Raw genomic sequence first — 6,210 nt, 5'->3', positions numbered from 1 at the left:
TTCTGCTCCCGTAAAGATTTACAGCCTCGGAAACCCTGTACAGGGTCGCTATGAGTCGGAACCGACTCCACGGCACATAACAACAACTATATATATATATACTAACAACAACTAGCCACAATAGGATATATATAAAAATGCACAAATATATATATATACGGACATATACGTATATTTGTTAAGTGTGGTTAATTCATTTCCAACTCATAGTGACCTTGTATAGATTTTTTGAAGTCTCTGGTGGGTGTGAACTACTGACCTTGTGGTTCACAGTTCAGTGATTATTCTCTAAAGTCACTATGCTTTTATTTGTGTGTGTGTACACACACATATATATTGGTCCTGTAGTGTAGTGTGTTAGACTTGACCACTTTGATTCGCTCTGATTAGCACATGAGATTGAACCTTTAATTCTGGGGTTTGTCCTACACTTATTATGGTTGTTAAATACCAGTAGTCCATGACTTTATAATGGGACAGAGAACTTTCCTGTAAGCAGAAAATTGGGGCTTCAAGTCTAAACTACTTCATTAGGTGAATCATTACAGATTGTAAACAAACATTGGGAAGTCTTGCTTTTGACTAAGTAGCAAAAACATCACTTTGGTCTGAGTAAGCATACAAAAAGGATTTCATCAAATCCCTGCTCCAAGAATTACTCCCACCCACTCCACACAAAGAGTAGATAGGGATGGGCAATCTGAACATTGACTAACCAACAATGGGAGAAGGGATACAAAGGTAAGAAGTGACTGGCTTACAAGCTTTCAAGAGGGAACCTAGATTCACAGGGCTGGGAGGATGGTGGAGTCTCCAGTGAGTAGTGTTCAACCTGTCTGGGAGGGGCAGATGAAAGGAAATGTGGATGGGTCCCTTGGGATGCAAGGGTGAATGATTGTCACCAGGACTGGTTGTAAGGACTGGTAATGTAAGGGTGGACATTTTATAGCAAGGAGGGGAGTGATTAACCTTTCAGTCTAGGATTGCAGGGCCCTGGGATCATAAATGGAGAAGAGCGGAGAGTGGAACCCCATCCAGAGGAGCAGTGAGGACAGAGACTGAGACAGAGAGGATGACGTGAAGAGAGAGGACTACGCGAAGAGATGGAGTGCCTGGGAACTAGGGATCCAGAGAGGGAGAAGGGCTGTGTGCTGAGGACCATGAGGAGAGAGTGGACGGGATTGTAGGGTATACCCTTTTGTTGGGTGATAATGCATGGACGGGATGGTAACTATGGCAATGAGACGATGTATGATGGAATGAATGTAAAACTAATGTTCCCCCATGTAGACTATCACACAATACGCAATAAAACATTAAAAAATAATAATAATAATAGAAATTTCCCATTAACTTTTGATGTCCTCTCATATATTTTGGTTCTATGTTATTAGTTATTAGCAAATATAGAAATATGAGAAACAAATACAGAAATCAAATATTTTTGATAGAGTTACATCTTTGAAATTATGAAATATACTCATTACTGCTGTTTGTTTAATGTCTCTATCTTAAATGAGACACCAGCTTTCTATTGGTTAGTTTTGCATGCTCATGTTTAAATTATATATCTTTGAAGGCAGTATTTAGTTGGGGTGTTATTTTCACCCATTTTGAAGGCTTTTAGCTGAAGTATTTAATTCTTTTATATTTAATGTAAATATTGATACATTAAATTTAAATAGATCATCTTTAAAAAAAAAAAGAAAAAGAAGGGTTTCATGAAGGCTACTTCTCTATAATAGCTGGTAGAATGGCACCCACCATATAGAAGAAGCCAAGAGTTTGGGAGATCAAGGAATTTCAGCACTTTGTGTTTCTTATAGGCGTATAAATCTATAAATTTAATAAATGATGTTGTTAGCATTACTTTGTTTATTCAGTTTGTAAAAGATTATGTTAAGGTTTCTTCTTTATTTTAGTTTATTCTTTCCTTTCATAAAATAAAGTGCTATAATAAGAATATTAATATAACTTAATTATGCAAAAGGAAAAGAGGTTTTCTCCAAGAATTTATTTTAAAACTTTTTTTAAATTGTGAATTGAATGAAAGCTCAGAGCTCAACAAAGCATGCACTTTGCTTCAGTCAATTAAAATCTACCAATCTAACATCACCTGTCTGGCTTCCTCCCTGTGATTTACTTTTTCACCCTCCCTCTTTCCCCATCCTTCTGGACTTTGTCTTCAGGTAAGTGTGGCCCTCCTGACTCCAATGGTTAGACCACTCTAGAGTGTGTGCATCTCCCCAGTGTCACATTCCGTCCCCCATATTCATCTACTACACGCTTTGTAAAAAACCGAGCCATGGGGATGAGTTCAGCTTCAGACCTCAACGGTAACCAAGGACCAGAGTTTTGGACTACGCCAGTCTCCATCCAACCAGCAAGGCTGCTCTTTTCTATGATTTTGAGTGTTGTTACACATTTTCTCTTACTCTACCCAAGACCCTCCAATGTGATTCCCTACAGAGCATTAGTAGTGCTAGCTTGGCATCATCCAGCTCTCTAGTCCCAGTGACTCAGAGACATGTGGTACAAAAGTTCATTGGACTAATTGCTTCCATCCATCTTTAATATCCACCTCTACTTCGTCCTCTGGATGGGAAGAAATCAATAGCCACATGCAGTGATTTTTTTTTTTTTTTATCAAAAGGTACCAGGCAGGATGAGGCAGTGGTAATAAATAAAATTTAAAAAGCTTCAGGAGGAAGCTTCAATGAGCATGAGGGAAGCAAAGCCAAAACCTATTTTCTCATTTATTTTCTAATACATGTTGTTAAGTGCTGTCAAGTCTGTTCTGACTCATAGCGACCAGATATAGGGTTCCAAGGAGTGGCTGGTAAGTTTGAACTGTCGATCTTGTACTTCAAACCAGCGAGGTCTAGTGCTTATCCTGTGGTGCCACACCAGGACTTCCAATACATGTTGTTGTTGTTGTTAAGTGCCATCGAGTTCATTTTGACCCGTAATTACCCTGTATAGGGTTTCCAAGGAGCAGCTGGTAAGCTTGAACCACCAACGTTGCAGTTCAAACAACTTTACAGTCTGACGCATTAGCCCACAGCACCACACCAGGACTAATTCATAAGGGGGATAAAAATTAAAAAGGAAAGCTTGAAAAAGGGTAGGCAGAATGTTTATTTTTAAAAAGGTTGGAGAAATTGGTTTCTTAGAGTCAGAGATTTAAATAACTTCTATATTCAGTAACTTTTTGGCTAGCTGGATTTCAAATAACAAACATTAACAAACAGCACTTCTTTGGGGCTGCTGAAACTTAAGTATTTAAAAGCAAGACAATGTGACTTTTTTTCTTTTTGAAGTCCTTATAACTTGGACCAGAATATAGACAGGTAGAATACACATGACTTCCTCCTATATCTCTCAGCCTTTCATTCTAAGCACTGGAATGGTTTTCTATATTGGGAAGTGAGAAGTACCAGGAAGCATGAAAGACTCAGTAAGGACACAGGACAAGTGGAAGTGCTTGGGTCTATGTAGATAAATGGTACCTTACTTGTATGCCTGACTTAACACTTGGTTATATTTCAAGAAGTAGAACTATTTTGTTAGTTTAGATTATGAATGTGATGCTAGTTTTATTTAGAGTGTTTTTATTGAACATAAGCAAGGAAGCAGTCCTGATTATTTTATTATGACAGATCAAATATGTGTGTTATGAAAATTTCTGGATTGTGTCTGATATTAAAACAAAGCAATGGAAATAGACATTTCTGATGGGGCTTTTCAAACAGTAACTGTCAAAGGTTAGCCACCCACAAAGAAGATTTAGATTAAGGCTATAAAAAGCTTGAGCATGGAATGACAAAGTGTTCAAAAGTGGAAAAGGAATTATATCTGTAAACACAGAAGAAACAGGGGCAAGATGATAGTGCATGTGAGGACATTTGACAGCATTATCAGTTCTTTAAGAATCATAAAATACAAACAAAGCAAATGCAATTCATTTGGTTTGGATTAGTGAATTAAGAATACATCTACCTGTAAATTACTGAAATTAAATATTTTCAGGTTAAAACAATACAATTATTGAATCATATTTAATGCATGATATATGAATTAGGGAGGATGGTGGATCTGTACAATAAGCACTGGACTTCAGACCACAAGGTTGGTGGTTCGAGTCCTCCAACCACTCCATGGGAGACAGTTGAGGTCATCACCTTGCAAAAAAAAAAAAAAATACAGCCTCAGAATATTCTATACAGGGTCACTATGAGTTGGAATTGACTTGATGGAAGTTAACAGCAACATACAACACACTCAATGAATGTTGTTCATACATTCAAATATTTATGAGCACAATAGACCTAGAATTTTCTATTCAACGTCTCCTTAGTTTCCATAAAATGATTATGATGTTGTTAAGTGGGACCATGCAAATAGGGTGTATAGGACTCTAATGTTGGAGTTAATGATTAGTTTTTCCTTCCATCTATGTTTAAAAGGAGCCATCTTAAAATCAAGAACAGATGATCACAGGACCATCAAGAAAAAAGGCAAGAGTGCAATGTGAGAAGCGTACCTAATGAGTCACTGAGGGTCAATGCTGTTGCATGGAGAGACAGAGCAGCTGAGGGCTTCTAGGGCCATGGACCAAGGAAAGCTGAGTTCCTACGGACAGGAGTCTGGCTTATAGAATGTGTCCTTTAAATACTTACAGACTGGCTAAAGGAGCTTTGTAGCATTTGCATGAGCAGGGCAAAGGCTAAGGGGCAACATGTCTGAGAAGCTGAAGACAAGAGATAGGCGTGCCTACAGTACAGCAGAGAAAAGTTGATTCTGATTCAAAACTGTTGCATTCTGAGTTGTTTCTGATCCTGAATCATACCTATTCACATTCTGAACCCCGCCCCCCAAATCATGAGTGTTGTTATGAGTTTTGTGTGGCCATTGAACCCATATGTGAAGCAAATAGTGCTATGGAAGGGATGATTAATGTCAGAATAGAATAAAGAAGACTATAGGGTGGAGGTCACATGAGCCACAAGAATAAAATTAAGACCTTAAATATATCCAACATGAAGTTAGAGATTATCTGAAGAACAGATTTGATGCATTAGACACTAAAGACCAAAAACCTTAAGAGTTGTAGGATGATATCAAGAACATCATACAGGAAGAAAGCAAAAGGTTATTGAGAAGACAAAATATAGAGAGGAAAAGACCAAAATGGATGTCAGAAGAGACTCTGAAATTTGCTCTCCAGTGTAGAAATGCTAAAGCAAATAGAAGAAGTGAGGAAGTACAAGAGCTAAACAGAAAATTTCAAAGGGCAGCTCAAGAAGACAAAGTCAAATATTACAAAATGTGCAAAGACCTGGAATTAGAAAACCAAAAGGGAAGAACATGCTCAGCATTTCTCAAGATGAGGGAACGGAAGGAAAAAAAAAAGATCAAACCTCGACTGGTAGTATTGAAGGATTCTATGAGCAAAATACTGAATGATGAATAAAACACCAAAAGAAGGTGGAAGGAATGCACATAGTCATTGTACCAAAAAGAAATGATTGATATTCAACCATTTCAAGAGATAGCATATGATTGAGACCCAATGATACTGAAGGAAAAATTCAAGGTGCATTGAAGGCATTGGCAAAGAACAAGGCACTGGGAATGGATGGATGGAATGCAAACTGATAGATTTCAACAAAATGACGTGGCACTGGAGACACTAACTTACCTATGCCAAGAAATTTGGAAGACAATTACCTGGTCAACTGACTGGAAGAGATCTGTGTTTGTGCCCATTCTAAAGAAAGGTGACCCAATGGAATGCAGAAGTCATAGAACAACATCATTGATATCCCATGCAAGAAATGTTTTACTACAGGTAATAGAGAAATGACTGCAACCATACATTGACAGAGAACTTCCAGAGGTTCAGGCCAGTTTCAGAGAACAGGACGTGGAATGAGGGATATGATTGGTTTTGTCAGATGAAACTTGGGTGAAAGCAGAGAATACCAGAAAGATGTTTACTTATACTTTATTGAATATGTAAAGGTTTTCAATTGTATGGATCATGACACACTATGGACAACATTATGAAGCACGAATATTCCGGTACACTTAATTGTGCTCATGAGGAACATTGCATCAAGAGGCAGTTGTGTGAGCAGAACAAGGGAACACCAATTCATTTAAAATTAGGAAAGGTATGTGTCAGGGTTGTATTCTTTCACCATACTT

This window comes from Chrysochloris asiatica, unplaced genomic scaffold (genome assembly GCF_000296735.1).
Source record: "Chrysochloris asiatica unplaced genomic scaffold, ChrAsi1.0 scaffold00010, whole genome shotgun sequence".
NCBI classification, from domain to species: domain Eukaryota; kingdom Metazoa; phylum Chordata; class Mammalia; order Afrosoricida; family Chrysochloridae; genus Chrysochloris; species Chrysochloris asiatica.
Note: the sequence above shows the minus strand (reverse complement) of the source record.